This window comes from Protopterus annectens, chromosome 10.part0, assembly GCF_019279795.1.
Source record: "Protopterus annectens isolate FY-2018-M chromosome 10.part0, PAN1.0, whole genome shotgun sequence".
Classification (NCBI taxonomy): domain Eukaryota; kingdom Metazoa; phylum Chordata; order Ceratodontiformes; family Protopteridae; genus Protopterus; species Protopterus annectens.
In genome coordinates this window covers 911,767,781-911,792,143 of record NC_056744.1, presented here as the reverse complement: position 1 = coordinate 911,792,143, position 24,363 = coordinate 911,767,781, and positions in this window count along the sequence as shown.

Here is a 24,363-nt window from a genome sequence, read left to right as displayed (position 1 = left end):
CTGTTCCACATGCAATCAGCTAGAGGAGGGCTGCAATTTGTGCTGAGGCCATCAGCTGATCATGAGCATCACTTACAAAACACATGCTGCTTAAGCAAAGCAGGTGTACATCTCCAAATCCACCACAGAGGGAGTGAGAGAGGCAGAGAGAGCAAAGATATGTCAGTGAGGGGGTGGGAGAGTAAAAACTAAGCATGTTTGTGTCACACACCTACCAGTACAGAGTATCAAACCCCTGACTGACTATGTATTGTTATCACATGTCTATGCAGTTATTGGATGCGCCACATAGCTTACATGTTGAGGAGTTCTCCAAACGTATATGTGATGGTGAGTGACATCTGCAATAGTGATACAGTAGTGATACAGTAGGTGTAGTACATGTGCCTGTCCACATGAACAGTTGTCAGTGTCAACACAGCCACAATCTCTTTGGGACCCACACACATTGACACACTGGCAGGGTCAAGAATGCACCTCCTCACTAGTTAGTTTGCCACAATACAGTACTGTTCAGGTATCACATGCACCACAGGGTTTATCCAGAGGTTATATGGGCAATGGGTATGTGGAGGTGTCTGACATCAGACAGCATGCTTCGGTATGCCAATGGGGGATGTAGTGAGTGTGAATGTGGTCAGAAGCATCATAACCCACACACACAGACACAGGGTGCCAGTACTGACATGCATGGCTGCATTGCTTCATGGGTGTGTAGTGGTCAACTGTACCAGAAGGCTATACAAGGCTAGGTGATGGGTATACCTTGGCATCAGGCCACATGACAATGGACTGCAGTGTGGCTCAGGGGCGTCGTGTCTGGATTGGCACACAGAGGTGGGTATTGTATTCACCATCCAGTCACCTGGGTAACTATTGTGTGTGGCTATTGCTGTGCATTGCTTGCCATGTATGTGTTCATTAGTCTATGACATGGATGGTGTCTGGGATGTGGACACATCCCACATGCATGTACAGTGACATGTAGAACTGTACCTGAAGTATCTGGCCCATGTTGTGTACACAGATTCTTATCATCAGATGTGCCTGTCCTGACCTCATGTGGTGGGAACAGGTAATGGACAGCAGGTTGGCTCTGCACCTACATTGATAGCATGATACAGGTATTCCCTGGTGTCAGTGGCATCTGTCCATACAGAGCATGTGTTAAAGGCATGTATGTCCTTTGTAGGTCACATTTGATGGCACCACAGGTGCTGCAGGTGTCCAGTCGGGAACATAGTGAATGCGCACTGTCTGCATATACGTGCCTATTGTACTGATGGACAGGGTGCCATGCCCTCTGTAGTCTGCTGCAATCACACCATGGTTACTATCTGTGGGCAATATGCAGGGTACTACCACCATAGCGGTTGTTGCCTAGGCAAGTGAGTTTGCATATGAGACATGGGTTGAGAGTGTTCTCTGGATAATAGAAGGATTGCTAACTCTGTTCGCCAGGCCTTGATGTCACATGTAGGGGTATGGATTTGCACCCCAGCTTCTTGGCTATTTCACATCTGTTATCCTTGTATGGTGGACATTGTGACATATAATAGGGCCACCATATAAGACATTTGCATATCCCGCTCCACAATGAGTCCAGTTGTTACACCCTCACGGCCTCCTCCACACAGAATATGAATGACAAACACACACACACACACACACACACACACACACACACCATGTCTGGGATTAGATATCCTACCTAACTAGTTTATTACACTACAGCACTGGGCAGTTATAGGATGCTCCAAGGAAATTACTGGTGTACTCGTTCCCCAAAGGCGATTTCACTGTGAATTACATCAACAGCCTTGACAAAGTAGGACATTTGATCTGTAGTGAGTGTGACTAGCCTAAAAAGCATCTCTCCCTACACAGAAACATATATACACACTTGCTATGTGTGGGAATAGAACCCCTACCACAGTACTATATCATACTACAGCATTATGCTGTTATAGGACATGCCATGGAGATTACTAGGCTACACTGTTCTCAAAGGTATATTTCACAGTGAATGACATCAGCAGCCTTGCCAAAGCAGGGCATTTGATCTGTAGTGAGTGTGACTAGCCTAAAAAGTATTGCTCCCTACACAGACAGTAACACACACACACACACACACACACACACACACACACACACACACACACACACACAAAAGTTGCCATGTCTTTGCTTAGAACTCCTACCTAACTAGGTTATCACACTACAGCATTACACAGTTATAGAACAAGCCATGTAGATTACTGACTTACACCTTTCCCAAAGGTGTATTTCACAGTGAATGACATCAGCAGCCTTGCCAATGTAGGGCATTTGAATTATAGTGAGCATGGCTAGCCTAAAAAGCATTGCTCCCTACACAGACAGTAACACACACACACAGTTGCCATGTCTGGGATTAAAAGTACTACCTAACCAGATTATCACACTACAGCATTACACAGTTATAGGATGCTCCATTAAGATTACTGAGCTACACATTTCCCAAAGATGTATTCCACAGTGAATGACATCAGCAGCCTTGCTAAAGTAGGACATCTGAATTGTAGTGAGTGTGACTATCCTAAAAAGCATTTCTCCCTACACAGACATAGACACACACCAGTTGCCATATTTGGGATTAGAACACCTACCTAACTAGGATATCACACTATAGCATTACGTAGTTATAGGATGCACCACAGAGATTATTGGGTTACAATTTTCCCAAAGGTGTATTTCACAGTGAATGACATCAGCAGCCTTGCCAAAGTAGGACTTTGGAATTGTAGTGAGCGTGACTAGTGTAAAAATCATTGCTGCCTACACAGACAGAGACACACACACACGCAGTTGCCATGTCTAAGATTAGAAGTCCTACCTAACTAGATTATTACACTACAGCATTACACAGTCATAGGACACACCACAGATATTACCAGGTTACAACTTTCCCAAAGGTTTATTTCACAGTGCATGACATCAGCAGCCTTGCCAAAGTAGGACATTTGAATTGTAGTGAGCATGACTAGTGTAAAAATCATTGCTCCCTACACAGACAGGGACACACACACATACAGTTGCCATGTCTGGGATTAGAACCCCTACCTAACTAGTTTATCACCCTCCAGCATGATGCAGTATTTGGACATACCACAGAAATTACTGGCCTATGCTATTCCTAAAGGTTTATTTCAAAGTGGATGACATCAACAGGCTTGTCATAGTAGGGCTATGGGGAGGGCAGTGTGCGCATGGGCCATAACCCATTCATCTAGCGGTTGACACACCACATGCATGCACACGCAGGGTTATATTCCGCAGGTAGGTGTATACAGCTGCTATATGACCACTGCCTTGTACAGTCATGTTGCACAGCTAGCACTTGCACCACATAGTCTGTAATGTTGACGGATACCAGTGGCTAATTTCTACAGTGAGTGACATTTACACATCATGTGGTTGTAGCCATTTGGCTGTGTGTTGGGTGGGACAGGCCTCATGATGGATGGCTCTTTGTCACAGTCACTCCCTTCCACACACATCTATGTATGTCTACCTTTTGCTTATTATAGTGTGTTGTCCTTGGATGTATGTCTGTATTCCTATCCACTGTGTGTGCAAAGCATGACTGGTGCATACTGAGGAGTGTATGCACTAACATCTGCAACAGTCAGATATGTATGGTCCACTGTTGTTTGCAGATATGGTCTTCATTTGTTTGTGTGTGAGCATGCCCAGTATGACCTTTCAGTATGTTGTCTGACATTGCCTTAATTTCTCTGTGTGTGTGAGCATGCCCAATATGCCCTTCTGTATTGAATGTGTGGATCCACTCCAGGTCATTTGTACTCCAGTGCAGACCTTTGTGTTGTACACCTACAGGTAGCAAACTGTTTCTGTAGGGTATCCGTAGATCATTTGGCACTATGGGGACAAACTGTGCAAGAGATAGTGTGTACTGTAGGTGATTGTGTCTGTGCTGCTTTTGCTACATGGTACTGGTGTTAGCAGAGATATTCACACATGTGTACTCTTATACACTGTGATGTTTTATGTCCTCAAGTACTGTTAGGTGGACATTCTTGCTCACAGCGATGTCCTGGGGAACAACAGTAAATGCAGCTGTGTACTGTATTGTGGGCAGACACCTACATATTCATGGTAAGTTATGCCATTTTGGAGGGGGAGTTGCAGACTCTTGCTGCTGGGTCTGTGTTTCCAGTCCAGCACCTTGGTACAGTGCTGGCAGGGGATCCCATACTTGTACATCCATCGGCATGACAGTATGGCTTTAACTTGATGTGGCAATAACTCACAGCTGTACAGATTCCCACAGGTTACTCATAGGCAGGGGCCATGAGTCAGGACATTACCCCCATCATGGTGTAAGGGCAGGTTTGTAGCCACCCATTTATGTGTTTGCAGCCAGGGATAGTGTGTGCACACAGCTGTGTGTCGGACCTTGCATATCCATGCTGCCCATGCTCCCACCCCCTATATTATTCTATCCTCTGCCATACAGTATGCATACAATCTCTGATACTTTCCCTAAGGTTATCACCTCATCACAGCTATGTTTCAGTGTCGGTCCACAGTTCATTCAGTGGGACATGGTGGAGATGTTACTGTGGCTTGTTCACATGGCCTTGCATATGGCTTATGTGGAGTGTGTTATGTCGTTATGTGGGTGTCCATGACATAGCATACATTGGCAGTACATGTGAGACACAGGCCTTTGTCAGAGGCCTGTAGGCCATTTGGTGATGATGCAGGCCAGCTGTTGCAGGCCGTTGCATTCTGTCTGTCCTACAGTCCCAGACCGCCATACAGTATATTCCTCTGGGGTGACAGGGTAGGTGTGCTAGGTGTTCATGCCAATACTTTCTATCAGTACTGGTCAGGTGGTGCGGATGCTGGCAGGGTGCTACCTACAGCTAGGGACCCCACCTGCATGGGACACCTGCACTGCATGATACATTCTGTCACTATTGCCATATACAGGTGGTAGTCATGTTGTACCCATTCCCAACAGCAGGGATACAACCAGAGAGGTACCTGTGGGTGGTGTTTGGGTGAGCTGGGTGCATGTGTGCTATGGACACTACTTGCATCTGACGCACAGATATGCATGTTGGCATTCCAGTTATGGTGGCATTTGCAGGTACATCATCTGTTTCCCAATACATCAGTCCTACCATGTTTGTGACCTGCAAGTGTTCGGGCAGCCTACACCGGTATTCCCGACTACAGGCCCAGATAATGTGATTTATACCTGTATGTACAATTCCAAGGGTGTGTCCATTTCACAGTTGCACATTATATACTGTATGTCTGGGGTACTTTCCCCTGTGTACTGCTTGTATATCTAGCCCAACAGCCATGCCATGTCAGTCTTTCAGATGGTGACTCATATTACCACCATACATTTACAATGGCTTACTGCTAGCATGTGTTATACCGGTGGGAATTGTCTTTGGCACTGCAGTTGTGAGGACTTGGCCATGTCATCAGCAGTAGTGGGCAATGGCCACCAGGTCATACCTCAACATGCATACATACTGACTACTCTCACACAATATGAAACACACACCAACCTGACACACACATACCTGCATATTGTGCAAATGTTACAATCTATCCTGCTACCTTGGCCACCTCTAGGCATCCGTGTTCCACTGGTATTGTACCTACACATCCATGTCACTACATTTCTATATAGGATTGAGGGGGCACACCTGACTGTTACTACATAGGATATGGGGGGCACACCTGACTGTTTCTACATTGCTACACAGGATTGGGGGGGCACACTTGTCTGTTACTACATTTCTACATCGGATTGGGGAGGCACACCAGACCATTACTACATTTCTATATAGGATTGGGGGGCACACCTGACTGTTACATGTTGGAAGGCACACCTGACTGTTTCTACATTTCTACACAGGATGGGGGGCACAACTGACCATTACTACATGTCTATGTAAGATTGGGGGGGCACACCTGACTGATACTACGGTCTACATAGGCTATGGGGGGCATACCTGACTGTTTCTACATTGCTACACAGGATTGGGGGGGCACACCTGACTGTTACTACATGTCTACATAGGACTGGGGGGCACACCTGACTGTTACTACATGTCTATGTAGGGTTGGGGGGCACACCTGACTGTTTCTACATTTCTACACAGGATGGGGGGGCACACCTGACTGTTACTACATTTCTACCTAGGATTGGGGGGACACCTGACTGCTACTACATGTCTGTATAGGCTATTGAGAGCACACCTGACAGTTTCTCCATTGCTACACAGGATTGGGGAGTGCACATCTGACACTTGTACACATTTGCTATGACTGTACTGGTATGTCAGCTACTCCATTTTATTCTGTTTTCTAACCTATCATGCTGACTAGAGGCATTTCAGTGTACTACAGGTCCTATGTTTGATTGACCTACATATTAGTTTCTGACTTCCTACCCTTCAGAACTAGCATCCTGCTGCCTGAACTGATGTGGTCTGTCTGTGTAAGCCTGGGGCAGGAGGCTACCCATAGGCATTATTCAGTGGCCTTAGCACAGCCTTTGTTTGTGTTTGTATACACCTGTCCTGCTTGCTGTGACTGCTGTTTGGTATGTGAACCTCCCTGACTGGCATGTGTGCATCATATGGACACACATGTGGCCCAGCACATTTCCTGCAGTGAGTTTTGTCAGCATGTGTAGTACTGACTACTATGATGACACCAGTATTTGTTACAGATCTCATGCTGCTACTATAGGTGTCTACTATCTGCTGGCATCTTATTCAGCCACCAGATTACCCTGCATGCTCACATCCATACCATAGATACAAGTAACTACACATGCTACTCCAATCAGCAGTCAGTAAGGGGAGTGACTTACCTTGTGGGTGTGCAAGTATTGAGGAAGGTGCTGGGGGCTGCCTATGTTGGGTGTGCGTAGTACACTCCCTATACATGGCTGGCCAGAGGTAGTGTCATGTTTGGCATCCCTTTTACTGTATGTGTGAGTCAGAGAGAGGTGTCATTCCCTGGGTCCCTACTGTGTCAGTGTATGTGCTATGCATTGCCTCTTTGCCAGGGCCAAGGCATACTGGACATGCCTCCATCTGCCTACTGGGACAGGCTCAGGTTGTTCCTACTCTGAGTCACTCTGTGCCTGTGCAGGCCTTGGCATTGACTGGGGGGGGGGCTGTGTGGCCCTGCCTCATGCTGTTCCTGCTGCAGCTGTTTCCACAGGATCATATTGTGTAGCATGGCACATACAATAAAAATATGGGTACACGTATCTGGTGAGTACTGCAAGGCTCCACCGGATGTGTCCAGGCACCAGAACCGTGACTTGAGCATCCCAAACACACACTCTATTACGATTCTGGTCTGTGCATGTGCCTCATTATGGAGTTCTTCTTCGGGTGTGTGTGCATTTCTGATGGGTGTCATCAGCCACAGCTCCACTGCGTAACCAGCATCCCCCACTAGGTGACCGTAAGGGATGTCCCCATTGGCAAATCTCTGGTACAGCTGTGTCAGATGCCAGATGTGGGAATTGTGATAGCTTCCAGGGCAGCCAGAACATACATTCATTATAATGCCCTGGGCATCACACACTGCCTGGCAGTAGATGGAGGTGAAGCCCCTGCGGTTGATGTAGACCCTATCCCACTCACCGGGTGGTGCTTTGATGCATATGTGCATGCAGTCTATAGCACCCACCACCTCAGGGTATTCTGCTATTTGGTGGAAGAGAAGCATATTGCTGACCAACACCTGACAGGTGCTGAGGAAATATATGTGCTTACCAGCATGTACTGACATGGCATCCAGCAACTGGTGGAATACTCTTGATGCTGATGCCTGTGAGATCCCCATGATATCCCCAGTCGGGCTTTGGGAGGTACCTGTGGCTAGTATTCCTAGGCCTACACATACCTTGGTATCCACTGGTATGGGTTCCCCTCTGTTAGTTCTGTGTGTCAGGCATGGCCGGCACAGCTCAACAATTTTTTGTAGGAGGTCCCTGTCCACCCTATAGTGCTCCACTATCTCCAGCTCGTGTAGCCCCTGGTAGGTTACCCTGGGTCTGTACACCCTTCTCCGTCTCTTCACTGTGGGTTGGTCGACAGCATTCTCATCCTCACCACCCTCAACCTCTTCCACATGTTGATGTCTGATAGCTGCTACAGCCCCTATCATTCTGTTGTTTTTGTTTATTAAAATTTCCCCTCTTGTATACACCGGTGGTGTAGAGTGCGAGAAAAACCAGAGGGAATGGTGTTTGCATAGTTTATAGTAGTGTTCTGGGCTGGGCTAGTCTGCTTCTTGTGTAATTGGCTGATTCTGATACATTTCACCTACCAGCTATGCTAGTTCTCCTGGATTACCTTCCTACTGCTATTTTTCCTTCCCATTGCCTTCCTGTTTAAGCCCGGGGGCACACCAAGCAAACACAGTGCTCAAATGTGCACAAAGCTGCTATTTCATGGTTCACTTTTTATTTTTCCTTTAAAATCCGGTGTGCGGCGGGCACACCTGCTTAGGCAATGTACAGAGTGCTAGGCAGCCTCAGACACACCCCCTTGCTTAGCTCTGCTAAGCTAGGAGCAGACCTGAGCAGCAGGGATTCAATCTGCTTACAGTATGCCTGACACACACCCCTATGATGTCAGCTAACTCCTAGGCTTGCACCAAGCTTTCCTGCTCTTACACTGGTGGGTGGTGACTAGCATGCAGGGGAAATCTGCAATTCAGTATCATTCACCTCATTTGCATAGGATTGCATGCTAATGTATAGTTACATGTCCCACACTGAGCCTCCCCCCTTAGCAACCACTATTCACTGGCCATGTTGTCTTCTGCCTGCCATTGAGTATAATGGCAAAATAGTGATTTTGGTTAGAATGCTTATTTTATGTTATTTTTCTTATTTTCTGCACAATCCCTTTTGCGCGCCACTGCCCTACACTTAAACAGCTGAGATTGGATAAAAAAAATAAAAGTGGATTCTTTTAATTTTGCATGTTTTCCATGCCAATGGCCTTATAGTTGGCCATTGGCATGCTTTCTACATGATATCCTCCCTTTATTTGCAGCTGTCATGGCTCTGTTTTGTAATCTGCAGAAATGTACTCCGTTACTAGCGGAGTACATTTCTGCAGATTACATGAGTCCTGCATGGCCGGTTTACAGCTTCTTGGATCGCAAATTCACCTCAGTTGCATGGATTTCTCCTGCAAATGGGGTAATTTGCATACAGGGGCTGAGTCCGTGCAGGACTAGTGCCGGAGCACTCGTGCACATCCCTACAGGTTATTCCTGGATCGCACAGCAGACTTATTGCCTGCTGGAGCTCCTGCACTAGTCCTGCACACCATGCAGGGCTTGCAGAATCCAGGGGTAAATTAAACAGATAAGAGCCAAGAAACAATTTCTGTGATACTTCAAAGGCAATTGCCATATATTTATGTTTTGTACTTCTTCTGATAACACATTGACATCTGCCGGTGTGTCAATTCATGATACAATTACTCAAAAATAGATTAGACTTAAATAGAACAATGATGTTATATGGAGTCATGAGGCAAAGTATTAAATGCCTTAGCTAAATCCAGAAACACTACTTCAAACATAAGACCCATGTCAGTAGTTTGTGTCAATTGATAGTAAAACTCCACAAGATTAGTAAGTGTTAATTTACCAGCTGCAAAGCCACGTCGATCAATATCTTTCCTATGTAAGCTGTTATCTTGATTTTGTGAAAGCTGGCATCTTCCAAAGGTTTAAGATATTAATGACATTAAACTCACAGGTCTGTAATCAACTATGCTCAACTTGCCAGTTTTTCCAAAGTGGTATTACAGATGAAACTTTCCAAGAATTAGAAACATGCCAGGTAGTTATAAGTCCATTAAAAATTATATTAAGAATGGGAGTCAGTTCTACTTAAAGTGTACACATTAGGACACTAGGAATGTTATCTGTTCCCATGATAGTATTTGCCCAAAATTTGCTTATAGCATTATTCACCAGATTCCAATGTTGTTGGACACTTACCCCCAGATTTACTAAACTTCCGTGCAGGACTAATCTAGTCCTGTATGGAAGCAGCAGCTTAAGAGGAGGACGGCAGTGTGACATGCGTATTAATGAAGGTGCACTGCCTGAACTCCTAATGCTACAGGGAGCGTGGACGAGTGCAGGAGGCGTGTCTGAGAGCAGAGCTCTCAGAATAAACACGCTCCTGCAAAGCAGAACAGAAGAAAGTGTAAATAAATGAGCAAGACCACTCATAGGTGTCTGCATATCCCCACCAACAGTCCCCATGTGTTCAACAGCAACAGTACATTTAAATAAAATGAAGAAACCCTTTTATTTATTTTCTTTAAAACCCGAGTACAGCTAACCATAGGTGCGTGGGTGTGCCCATCACCTAGCTATGGTTAAAGCATCTGAAAAGGCTGAAGAGGATAACAAGGAATATTTGTGCAAATGAAGCAACACAGCAATAGTGTAGTGGTTAGAGCATCCAGCTAATGAACAAGCATTCCCGGTTTGATTCCCTTTGCAGCACGTGTCATTTTCTATGTGAAATCTGTATATGAACATAATTTTACATCTTTTGCCGTATAACCTACATAATATCATTTAAATGTGAACTGGAGTATTGCATGAAATGTACATGTGAAGAGTCAGTGTCATAATGAATAAGGCACTAGTAAGCAGGTTTAAGCACAAATAAGTAGTAGTAAGCATATATAAGCACTAGTAAGCATATTTAAGTGTGTTTGCATGGGGATAAGCATTGCCTACACAGTTAAGCAAAGTAGAAGCTGAGTGTAAGAAACTGTAACCGAAGGTTAGCAGTACTTACCATCACGCAAACCCATGCAAACCTGTATACAACTGCTTTAAAGTGCCTTAATCACTCTGAATCCAATGGCCCATGTTCTGCCCAGCAACAAAATAAACTGCCTCTGTAAGGCTCAAATACAGGACTCTGTACACTATAGTCACAGTAGTTAACCACTAAGCCATAACAGCAATAAATATGCATGCGGTATCAGAAAACTAATCCTCACCACAGGAAAATCAAACCAAACATGTGAACTCAATCTATGTACAGTGTGATGTTGGATAACCTGCCACAGAACATAAATATGTGAACTGGAGTACTGCAGTAAGCATAGATTTGAGGTGTTATGGTAATAAAGTATTGAAGTTCCCAGGACCCCATACAGTGTATGTACACATGAATCATGGATATCAGACACATATATAACCTGTAATGAAGAATAAATCATTGCCAAATGGCAAATATAGTGATAATTGACTATGAAGCAATGCTAACCATAGCACAGCTCATGTTAGTAAGGGTAAGCAATGTGTAGGGGAGCCAATTCAATCTTCATAGTGGTATACCTCTTTAAACAGTGCCAACCTCATGTAAGCAGGTGTGCCCATAGCTTAGCCTTTTCAAAACTGGCCAATCATGACAAAGTGCGGGAAAACGGCCATATTTAAACCCCACAGGCAGGAATACATCTCATAACAGGTTGTAGCTTCCCACTGCAGGCAGAATGGCTGGTGTGGTTGAAGGCACTCGATTCAGAACGCAGCACTGGGGCATCCAGGAATCAAAATTCATGGTATGGCTCCTGGTAAAACACCATGATCAGAGACTACTGCAGGGCCAGTACCAGGGCTCACAGTACAAAACAGAGGTCTGGGACAGTCTCACCCATGTCCTCACCAGTGCCACAGGTATCCCCCGAACTGGTGAGCAGGTCAGGCACCACCATGCTGACCTGAAGCAGCAGAGGGGGGATGTCCTGGAACTATGGATCCAGGAGTGTCGACAGATGGCCAATGCCCCAGTACTATGTACACATTCTACTAAGTAGTAAAAAATTGCATAGCTTGTGTATACTATGGATAGGTATGGCTAAATATCAATGCATTTCTCTGACAGCTGCAGATGAGTGGGCTGCGAACCAGCAAACACATGATGCTAGGCTGCAAAGGCTGTGTTAGGTTAGTAATCAGCCTGCATGTACTGTCATAACAAAGATTATAAGAGCCTTTGAAAGTGTTGAACCAGTAGAAATAAATGAGTTAACAGTCTGTGAATAAAGGTATAACCCCTGGAGTGCTTCTGTTTACTCTACTCTCATATGTTTGCAATCGGTTCCATAGTATAAATAGTACTGTTGTATCTTAAGCAGTGTCACCCACACCATGATATGCAGATAAAATGGGTATGAAGTTCTGCATAACAATGTTGGAAGTGCCAAGAGGTTGGTCATATCATACAAGTTAAGGAGACTTAGAAAGCAGTCGAAAGCTGTACATCAATTCCCTGATAGCACAGTGTACTGTGATGTTAGCAATACTTTTTGTCACACACAGCAGGGGTTTGACTCCTGGGAGTGCTTCTAAGTTGTATGCATAATCATACCCCACAACCATACAGACTGTGATACAACGTTCAGATAGAAAGCTGTATGCATAATTACACCCAATTGTACAGAATTTGCTTGAATGATCAAATTCTATGTTGTATGCATATTTATACCCCACAACTGTTCCAATCTGTCCAGTATGTCCAGATAAATGGCCCATATCACCAGCTTGGTACCCTGTTCCCCTAAAAATTCAGTGTGATGATCCAAGAAATGTAGGCAGCTGTCAATGACATATTACTGATAGTCAAACGTGTACATAGTCAGAGAATGTATATGAAACCAACCTGTCATTCTAGCACCTCACCCAATGTGTATGACAGCAATTCTCAACACATGTTACATTAACACCTGCAGCCTGTCACACCTGTATTTAAGACACAGGTCACGTATATAATAATCTCTAAACATACCAGTGTACAATATAAGGCCATTGTGTAGTGTAATAAAACATGTCAGGGAAAGATCACTGCAGTGACTAAGAATGTTGTGAAAACTGCAAGGATATATTAGTTGTTAATTGAATCCTCTCTCTCTCCCCTACCATATGTGCATAATAACCCAAAGACACTCCTCAACTGGTATGTGTACACTCCAAACATTTTTGGGACATATGTCCTAACGGTTAATAAATATTCACATTTGTTTCTATGCATGTGCTATGTTAAAATACACCAATATTGGTGGCCTGTTGCCATCAATGAAACCCGCATGCTCCTGTAATGGCCACTGTTGTTCCATATATGCATGTGTTCTGCTTGCTCTGCAACTGTGTTAAATCTGGTATGCCGGGTTAATGGAAATACCTATGCATGCTGTCATAACTAATCCTGAATGCTGTTGACTGTTGCTAACCCATATCTGTCATAAATCTGCGACAACACAGCTCGTATGGGAAGGCCGGTCCCAGTGGACCCACCTGTCCCACCTCAGCAGACGATGGCACCAGGCACCAGCATATCTGGGGCCCAGCCTAGGACCTCCTCCTCCACGGGCCCTGCACCACCTTCGGGAGGAACCACTGCAGGGGATGGGGCTCGCCCCCACCTCAAAGCGGGCGCGGAAGGGAACCTGTCACCCATCAACAGGTCCAGGCCGTGGTGCATAGGGAGCTCAATCTGGAGTATCGAGAGCGTCTACGCCAGCTTGAGGGCCGAGTGGCACTATTAGAGGGTGAGCCTGCCCCTCCTACACAGCTCCCAGAACAGCCACCTTTGGGGCTGTGAAGGTGCAGTGGTGACTGCCCATGGGTGGGGACCTCAGTCCCACTGTTTCCAGTTGGGGGCTCATGGGCTTGCGATTTCCAAACACCCCTCCCTGTCCAAGGTGTTTACCCCCCACATGTGTCATATACCGGCCCTGTTTGTATCTTGTGTGTCTTTTCTGTTAACCTACCCAACCTCCCTCCCCAAATATACCTACTACTCCTCCCCAACATCCCACTCTCACCTGAAAAAAAGGGCAATCTGTTCCCACAAAACCATACATAGCTGTTTATTTTGCACACGTGTCCACTGGACACATGTAATCTGGTCTAATTGGCATCACAATGAATATAAGTTCTCCTCATCCCTCTCCCAGGGGTTTGAGGGTCCAAAATTACCTGCAAATATAGTGTATATGCACAGCTGTTGCTGTAGAAGAAATGGGCAGCTATGGACCTTTCCTATACCCTTCCTGCACATGCCTAGCTATTTTGCCTGCTGTCTTTCCCTCTTTGTGCCCCATTTTTCAGCACTTTCCTATTAACCCCTTTTTCTTTTCTTTTAAAGGAATTAGTGCGGGGGTAAGTGGCAGTAAGCACTGTTGAGCAGCGGTAAGTGAGTTTGCGTGGGTTTGCATGAGGTTAAGCTATGCCTACACAGGTTGAGGAATCTGAAGCCAACTGACTGTAAGAAAACATAAGCGGAGGTTGGCAGTGCTTACCATCGCGCAAACCCACGCAAACCCGCTTACAACTGCTCAAAAGTGCCTTAATCACACTGTAGCCAATGGCCCTTGTTCTGCCTAGCAGCAAAATAAGCAGCCTCTGCTAGGATCAAACCCACTACCCTGCACACCATAGCCAAACTGATTTACCACTAAGCCATCTCAGATATACATATGCTTGATGTATTCACAAACATATCATCCAGCCCAGTCATTCGACAGTAAAGAGAATGTATTCCAACATGTAGATGTATGTGTGTGAGTAAATATATTAATGTCTAAACGGTTACAACATATTGATATATGTATGTATATATATATATATATATATATATATATATATATATATATATATACATACATAGATGCATATAAATATCTATGAACATAAAATCATGCAAATGCTTACATCTATAGATATATATGTCCACATTTACATGTCTAAATGTATACAGCAGGTTATATACTTATATTAGCAGATACACACACACACACATATATATATATATATATATATATATATATATATATATATACACATATATATGTATATACAGACATACATCTGTAGATAATGAGGAAATAAAACATATATGTTGTCATGCAACGTTAATTGGGTTGAGATGCCCCACACAATATATGTCTGGTATGTATAGGTATACCCCTCAGCCAAGCACGACCCCCCCCTGTAATACAGAACCAAGTGTTGCAGATCCCATAACCAGAACCAGACACAACATGGCTATCCCTAGGATACATATACACAGACACATATATGCAGATACAGGTATATGTGTATATATATATATATATATATATATATATATATATATATATATATATGTGTTTGTGTAACTACACATACACACACAGAGATTTGTACAGTAATATGCATATGTACTACATGCATACAATATGGAGCAGCCAGTTTTCCTACAGGCACCAACTTACCAACTAGAAACTGTATGAGCCACCCATACGAATGACATTCATGGCCTGCAACATATACCCACAGAGATATCAAAGGGTATAACACCACACACAGGTGTGCATAAATGAATGTGAAAGCTTTATTTGTGTACTATGACAGTTGTATATGCCATGGCATATAGCTGTTTAGACATTGACATCCATATGAGCAGTGTAATGCAACTGTGAAACAGTTATACTAAGACAGTAGTCTGAAAAGGTTGACATATGTTGCTGTCCAGGCCAAGGCCTCATAGGTTCATAGGTTCATACTAGGCTATCTGCCCTAGGGCATTTATAAGCCTAGCCAGAGTGTGTTTGGCTTTCACCACCCATTTTAAATTAATTTTGCTATGCCCTTTTTCGAGGTTAGTATACTGTGCCTCTATCTAACATTGACACAGAAGTGATACCTGGGGTAAACCTACGATCTCCCATCCACTCATCAAGATTCCTCTTGAAGAGAGGCAATGAGGGACTCTGCCTAACCTGGACTGGGATTTTATTCCAGAGTGAATGGAGCCTCTGGGTTATGAATCTGTCCCTCCAGCATGTCCTATTTATTTCATTGCTGAGGTTCAAGTCTCTCGAGCACATAGCTCGATGGGATTTGGATTTTCTGAGGTGCAGCATGTCCATTAATTCCAGGTTGGACGTGGCTTTATACATCAGGGACAGATCGCCTCTGAGCAGGCGGTATGCCACTGAGTAGAGCTGGAGTTTCTTTAACCGGACAGCATATGGCATCTGTTTGAGCCCTTTGATCCTCTTGGTGAGGTACTTTTGGGGTCTTTCCAGTTGCTGCAGATGTCTGGTAATTTACATCCCAAAAGGGGCATTGTACTCAATTATGGGCCTGATGAGGGATGAGTAAAGAGGCACGATGACCTCCCCTGATCTAAATGTGAATCCCTTCATGATTAGGTGGGCTATATAAAATGTTTTTCTAACCACTTTGGCCATGTGGTTTGTCAAATGAGAGATTGCTATCAACTTGGGTCCCCAGGTCCCTAATTACTTCTTCTGTACTAAATGGATTACCACTTATGTGGTAATTTGTGGGCACTTTGTTTTTGCCAAAGGGGATGACTATACACTTTTTGGCGTTTAGCTTGAGGCCATGGCTCTGGCACCAGTTGTCTGTTTCTATGAGGCCCTTTTGGAGGATGCTTGTGTTGGCTGGAGAGTCGATTATGGCCCCCAGTTTGCAGTCATCTGCGAACTTGGTCAGCCACAGTCCTTCCATGTCGGCCTCTACCTCTGAGAAATATATACCGAACAAGAGAGGTCCCAGGACTGAGCCTTGTGGGACGCCACTTGTAACTGGTTTGGAGTCTGACATGGCTCCAGCAATTCTAACCATGTGAGTTCTGTCCTTGAGCCAGTTTGCAACCCATCTAGTGACATAGGGGTTTATATTTAAGCTGGTGAGCTTATCTATAATGCCCTAGTGGGTATTGTATCAAGGCTTTGCGAGGTCCAGGTAGGCTGTGTGGACCACCTTCCCTCGTCAATGGCCTTGGTGACTGTTTCAAAGAAATCGACCAGGTTTAAGAGGCAGGATCTGCCCTTAACAAAGCCAAACTGGGTAGGATCCAGTGTCTGTAGGTCCCCAATATCTTTATTTATGAGGTCCATGATGATCCTTTCCATAGCTTTGCAGACCAAGCTAGTCAGGCTTATGGGGCGATAGTTTCCAGGATCCATTGAGGCACCACCTTTGTGGAGAGGGACCACTGTTGCTGTACGCCACTCTTTGGGTACATATCCTGTAGTAAGGCTGAGATTGAACAGTAGTTTTATGTTTGGGTTTAGCTCTTCTTGGAGTTCATGTAGGACACAGCCCAGGACACCGTCTGGTCTCATTGATGTTGTGTTTTTTGCTTTGGAGAGGGCGGCTCTTACCTGAGCATCTGAGATGTCAGGGGGGGCAGCACTCTGCAGGGATAGATATTTGCCCATTTGGTGAGGAGAGGGTGGTTTGCGCTGAACCTGTCAGCTAGGATGTTGGCAATGTCTGTGGGTTCGGTGTATTTTTTGCCATTTTGGACTAATTCTGAGCATATCTGGGAATTCCCACCCAGGTTCCTAACATAACTAAAGAAAGCCTTGTGATTATCCTTAGTGTCCTGTGCAATTTTTCTCTCAAAGCTGGCTTAGACGATTTTATGAGTGCCCAGTTTTTGCTAATACTGATCAGAAATGCCTTCCTTTTTGGGATTTTGCTCTATCATGTAGTAGCTTCCTCCTTCTATTGTATAGTTTGTTTATGGCTGGGGTCCACCAGACAGGACGTCTGCCTTTGGAGGATTGGGTCTTGGTTTTATTTGGGATTGCATGATCCATGCATTCCTGAAGGTGTTCATAGAATGAGTTTATAAAGGATTCTGCGGTCTGGGCCGTATTTTCCACAGGCCCGGGGGCTTTGAAGGATTCCACCTCAGTTTTGAGGAGTGTGAAATTTGCTTTAGAGAAGTTTTTCACTGTGGTTTTCTGGGCAGGGTGTGGGGTCTGGATGTGAATATCCAGTGAGATTAGTTTATGGTCTGATCTTACCAGTGCGGGATACACTTCTGGTCTGGAGCATAGAGTCCCCATGTTGGTGATGATCAGGTTCAGTATGTTTTCCCCTCTTGTGGGAGTGGTAACAAGTTGTTCCATATCATTTGAGTTTATAAATTCTAGGAACCTTTGGGCTAAGGTGTTGGAGCTAGAGTAATGCTCCCAGTCTATGTTTGGGTAGTTGAAGTCACCCAATATAATGGTGTTTGGAGAGACCTTCATATTTTTCAGTGTTCTCAGGAAGGCTGAGTGGGGTTCCTGGGTTTGGGAGGGTGGTCTGTAGCAGGCTATAAACTGGAAGGCAGTTTTACCCACTGTTAGTTGCACATGGATAGTCTCTGATGCTTCGTGCTGTGCCACCAACCTGGAGGTGTGGGTATCTTTGATGAATATTGATACTCCCCCTCCTTTTGTGGTTCAGTCCAAGTTTTGGGGCCAAAAAGCATGATATGAGGTATAACCTGGTAGTGCTGGGGTGCTCTCGGGAGCCCTGAACCAGGTTTCTGTTACTGCACAGATATCGATGTTCTCCATGCTAAGGAGAGTTTTGAGTGCATGCATCTTGAGGTTTAGACTTCTGGCATTGAGTAGCATTACTGTTAGTTTCATATCCCTTGTGATACCTATGGAGGTGGGTTTGTCTTTTGAGCCTTGCCTAAAAAAGGCACTATGGGGGTAGCAAGAGTCTTTGCCAATATCCGAAAGCCCAGGGGTAACAGGTGCAAGCTGTCCCTAGTGAAGCATCATGGCTTGTCGAGCATGTCATCCCAGGCAGACAGGCATTGGATCCCCTTTGAATGACACCAATACTTAAGCCAATTGTTGAAATTGATCATCTTGTCTTCATATTGTGGCATCATTCTTGGTGAGAGTAAGATGCTACTCAAGTTCAGGGTCATACTGGCCTGGGCTACATGCTCAGAGAGCTCCTCTATGTCTCTTTTCATGTAGTCCAGGGAGGTACATCTCAGGTCATTCACACCAGCATGGACAATGACTGAGTCATATTTGTACTTGCCTTGGAGTGACCTGAGTGCTTGTGTTATGTGATGGATCCTAGCGCCCGAGAGGCAGCTCACCGTTACCTTCTCCTTGTTCAGCCTGGTGAGTGGGACGTCAGTGTGCCTGATGATAGAGTCACCTATTACAAGTGTATCAGGTGTGTTGTTTACCCTTAAGGGCTGTGACTGTTTGGCACACTGGCTTTGTGAACTATGTGTTGCACATGTTTTGTTTTGGGGTAGCGGTTGCTTGGGTGTCTGCTTTGGAGGTCTCTGCTGCTTAGGCAGATTTTTATTTAGAGCCTCCGAGTATGTGTTTGTGTGTTTATGTGCTTGGTTTGCTGTTGTGGTAGGCCTATGTGAGACTGGAATTGTAGTAAGTGTGGTTTCCTTCTCCACCTGACTGGTTACACCAGTACTGAGTTGAGAGAGCTTAGCCTCCAGTTTGACTATATGGTTTAATCTCTCACATGTGTTGGAATTTGTTGGGAGGGGGAGAGGGTTATCTGTGTACATGAGGCAGTTGTAACATTGCCTCAAGATTCCCAGATTCACCAGCTGGACCAGAGAGGAGATTGACAACTGACCTTTGGACATGCTAGAATAGTATTGGGAATTCCTTTATCATTGAAAAAAGGGCCAATGGGGAACAAGGTACTCAAGGGGAGTTTGTCAGGGTGTAGTGCTTTTAATTTTTTAGTGCTGACTTATATAATTGCTTTAGTGAGCAAGTGCCAGGTAACTTAAATGCAATGTGTTACAGGTAACTTAAATGCAAAAATGACAAACAGTAACATTCTTTCAAGTGAAACAAGGAAATAAGTACAGTAAGCAATGCAGATATCACTAGGGATCCACAGAAGAGCTGAAAAGCCGCGTTTTAGGTGGAATTAGCATTTCAGGGAAATAACAAGCAAACAAACAACAAGCATACAAACAAAGCTAGATTCAGCAGGCCTGGATCTAGTCTATGCTACAGCAAACAAGGTGTACCAATTTCAGTAAAAAAACAGTTCAAATATGCAGGCACTATAAGCCTTTAACCAGAAATTCCCAGCTCAGAAGGGCAAAGTCCAGCATCTCCTCCCACAAGAGTGCAGACCATTAACCTTCTTAATGTAAAATAACTGGCCTGAAGCCCAAGTGCTTAAACCAGAACTAATACACTTTTAGAATAACAGACACTGAGCCCTCAATCAGCAGTTCCCAACTTAGAAGGATGTAAGCTACCTGTCCTGTCACCACAGTGCAGGCCACAAACCTTCCTAATGTAAAACAACTGGTCTGAAGCCCAAGTGCTTAATCCAAAAGACTTATAATGATAGCTACACTTTAATCAAGTTACTACCAAGCAGTAATAAATACAATTGAATACTTTAAAGAATGCCTGGATTAGTGCTCAAGTTATACAAACAAAGCTAGATTCAGCAGGCCTGGATCTAGTCTATACTACAGCAAACAAGGTGTACCAATTTCAGTAAGAAGCAGTTCAAATATACAGGCACTATAAGCCTTTAACCAGAAATTCCCAGCTCAGAAGGGCAGAGTCCAGCCTCTCCTCCCAAAAGATTGCAGACCACAAACCCTCTTAATGTAAAATAACGGGCCTGAAGCCCAAGTGCTTAAACCAGAATTAATACACTTTTAGAATAACAGACACTGAGCCCTCAATCAGCAGTTCCCAACTTAGAAGGATGTAAGCTACCTGTTCTGCCACTACAGTGCAGACCACAAACTTTCTTAATGTAAAACAACTGGTCTGAAGCCCAAGTGCTTAAACTAAAAGGCATAGAATGAGTTACACCAAGCAGTGATAAATACAACTGAGTACTTTTAAGATGACACAAAATCAAAATAAAGTAGGAAGAAACACAAATACAGTAAAAGCAGATACATTTTTTTTTTTTTTTTTTTTTGAGTGAGCAAATGAGATGGGCCCAGGAGTTACAGGACAGAAACAAGTGCAAATGCAGGCCTTCAAATCAGAATGTTGAGAGAGATGGAAGACCACCCAAACAGCCAATAACTACAAATTCTGGGCCAGAACCACTCCTTATGTGGTAGACAAGTTACCTAATGCCTACCACTCCCACTGATAAGCTAGAAGGCTTCCCTCCAACACAGAAAGGCTTGGGGGACACAGAAGCTTACAAACAGTCCTGGATACAGCAAATCTGTATCTGGAACACTAATTACAGGAAAGGTAGGAAACAGGCTTACAATTTTTTTTCAGAAAAGTAGCAAAACAGTAGTAAAACAATTCACATGCAGTGCAAGCTGGCACACTTGAGTATGTAGCAATATTGGTCCACACAGTTTGAAAAATGTAATTAAATTAAAAAGGACTAAAGCAAGTGCAGAAAGGGTTTATTAGGTAGAATGCGGTAAAGAGATGGGACTGGGAGTGTCCTAGATCAAATCTACAGTGGGGCGGGCACTGCAAAAGCCACCAAATTTAAACTACAACCAAGAACAGAGGGGGGGTGGGGAAGACAGTTTCAACAGAGATGTGAGGAATCACAGTGCAAATTATAAAACCAAAAAAAATATATACTGATCTCTGTATATTTGCAGAACAGTAAGACAACAGATATCTAAGCAACAATTTAGCTCTATAATACAGAATAATACAGAAAAATATACTCAGCTCTATATATTTGCAGATAGTCTTGTAAGGCTGTCTCTCAGCACACAGGTTCCAATTTAAATGCAGGCTGTTATTAACAGGTCAAATTAAGGGAACCTTGAGTTAAGCAACACACAAGCTATAAAAAACAGTTATATCAGCTGAAACTATTGTATAGTTTGTTTATGGCTGGGGTCCATCAGACAGGACGCCTGCCTTTGGAGGATTGGGTCTTGGTTTTATTTGGGATTGCATGATCCATGCATTCCTGAAGGTGTTCATAGAATGCGTTTATAAAGGATTCTGTGGTCTGGGCCATATTTTCCACAGCCCCGGGGGCTTTGAAGCCTCCAAGTAGTACATTAGTAATGACAGACTGGGCCACAGCATACCAGACAATCACCAGTATGTAATGCAGATGTATAGGTCAGCAGCCTCTATCTATACTCTGTACACAATCCCTAGGGGGAACAGACCCCAGTTGACACAATGGGATGTATCTGTTACTTAACAAGGCATACCTGATACCATCACAATCACACTGACAAAGAGAACATCCCATATGGCAGGAGACAGTAGGCCTGCATTTAACCAAGGTGGATTGTATGGTAAAGTACATCCAAATACCTTAAAGCAGCCTATCCCAGATACCCACACATGTTGTAACAGCCTAGGTTAGTCATGGTGCCCCCCCTACACTCACTAATACTGGGCCATATACCACTGTAACATACACTGGCCTCTGGAGTGCATTAGGACACACATGTATTGTGTAGGTGAAACCCACACATATATGGCCCCAACCCCCCAGTATATGTGGGGGACACAACAGCAGTGGAGTGATGGCAGGAATGACAGCATGACATACACACAGCCCAATACATAGCAACATCTGACAGCATGTCATATGTGCAAAGCCTGGTATGTAGGTGGAGGACAGAGGCTGGAACACAGGCACATATGTGTAAAACTGTTGTCATACAGTAAGCAAGATATGTATATGTGTACATATCTATATGGATATATGTATACTTATTTATACATATATGTTCACCATATGTCCTGCACATGGAGTGGAGCCCTACCTCAGCCCCAATAGTCCCAACCTCTCAGTATATTTGTAGACTATTGCTACTGTAAAAGGGATAGTCTTTACAGAAATGGTGTGTGTGGGAGGCCACATCTGCTGTTAACATGTGCGCCATTGGCTACCTACAGACATCCTACAGTCATCATAGTACAGTACCGCTGCTAGCACAGTAACTCCCCTATGGACTACAGCTGTGATATGGCCAATATATGTGGACAGTCTGACACACTCGGGTCAGTCCAGGGGTATACAAAGAACCCCTTCATGCAAGATATGTGGAACAGGCCTGTCAATGTGGATGTTACCAGCCATGTAGATGGGTATAACAGTAGCACTACTTGGAACACATCTAGAGCCTGTTTACTGCATTTCATGTGTTGCACTTAATTTAAAATCGTTTTTTTCCTCTAAAAACTGCATTTTACCTGATTTTGGCCAAGCACTCAAGTGTGGGGTCATTTATTGCACTGTTGTGATTATTTTGCTGCTTGTGTATCTCTGCTACCTTTAAATTACAACAAAAAGAAAAAAAAAATCTTGCTTTTTTCCCACTTTCTGAAAGTTAAGAAAGTTCAGTTACAGATTTGCTGTTCTGAACTGTTTGGAAGTTTCTAGAAGGCCAGTGCTTGCTTGGGCTAAAGGGAAGTCTCTGTGTTCACCAGTGGGAGTGGTTAACACTGAACAGCCTGCCTGTCCCTGGAGGAGTGGTTACTACCTAGAAGCTGTAGTTTTATTGGCCATTTTGGGTCAATTCTAAACTCCTTGATCTCTCTCTCTTAAAACCAGGCTGCCTCATGGTTTTGGCATCTTTTCAGGCTTGCTAGTTGTTGCTGAAGCACCTACCAAGAGGAGAAAACGCTGAGAGAAGAAAAGGAGCCACTTTTGTGATTTTAAGTATTTTCTTCTGATTTTTTGTTAAGTTTTACTGCTTTGCCGCCTACTTTTGGCATTTTCCGCTTGCTAAAGTTTATATCTGTAACAGTAACAGTACTTGGAACACATCTAGAGCCTGTTTACTGCATTTCCTGTGTTGCACTTAATTTAAAATCGTTTTTTTTTCTCTAAAACTGCATTTTACCTGATTTTGGCCTAGCACTCAAGTGTGGGGTCATTTATTGCACTGTTGTGATTATTCTGCTGCTTGTGTATCTCAGCTACCTTTAAACTACAACAAAAAGAAAAAAAAACAAAAAAATCTTGCTTTTTTCCCACTTTCTGAAAGTTAAGAAAGTTCAGTTACAGATTTGCTGTTCTGAACTGTTTGGAAATTTCTAGAAGGCCAGTGCTTGCTTGGGCTAAAGGGAAGTCTCTGTGTTCACCAGTGGGAGTGGTTAACACTGAACAGCCTGCCTGTCCTTGGAGGAGTGGTTACTACCTATAAGCTGTAGTTTTATTGGCCATTTTGGGTCAATTCTAAACTCCTTAATCTCTCTCTCTCTCTTAAAACCCTACAACTCTCTTTTTGTGCGGTTTTGCGCACTGAGCAGCGTCGGACAGCGCCACCTAAACAGGTTTAAACTATTCCAGGTTCCACAAAGTCTGCTCTTCACTTTTTCCCTTAGAACTTTTCAAACTCTCAAAGTAATCACTCTATTCTCTTTCTAAAGCCCTGCACTTGCTCAGCTCTTATAAGGAAACACTAACTAACTAAAGCACTACACCCTCCTTGACTTCTCATAAGTATTAGACTCCCGATTGGTCCTT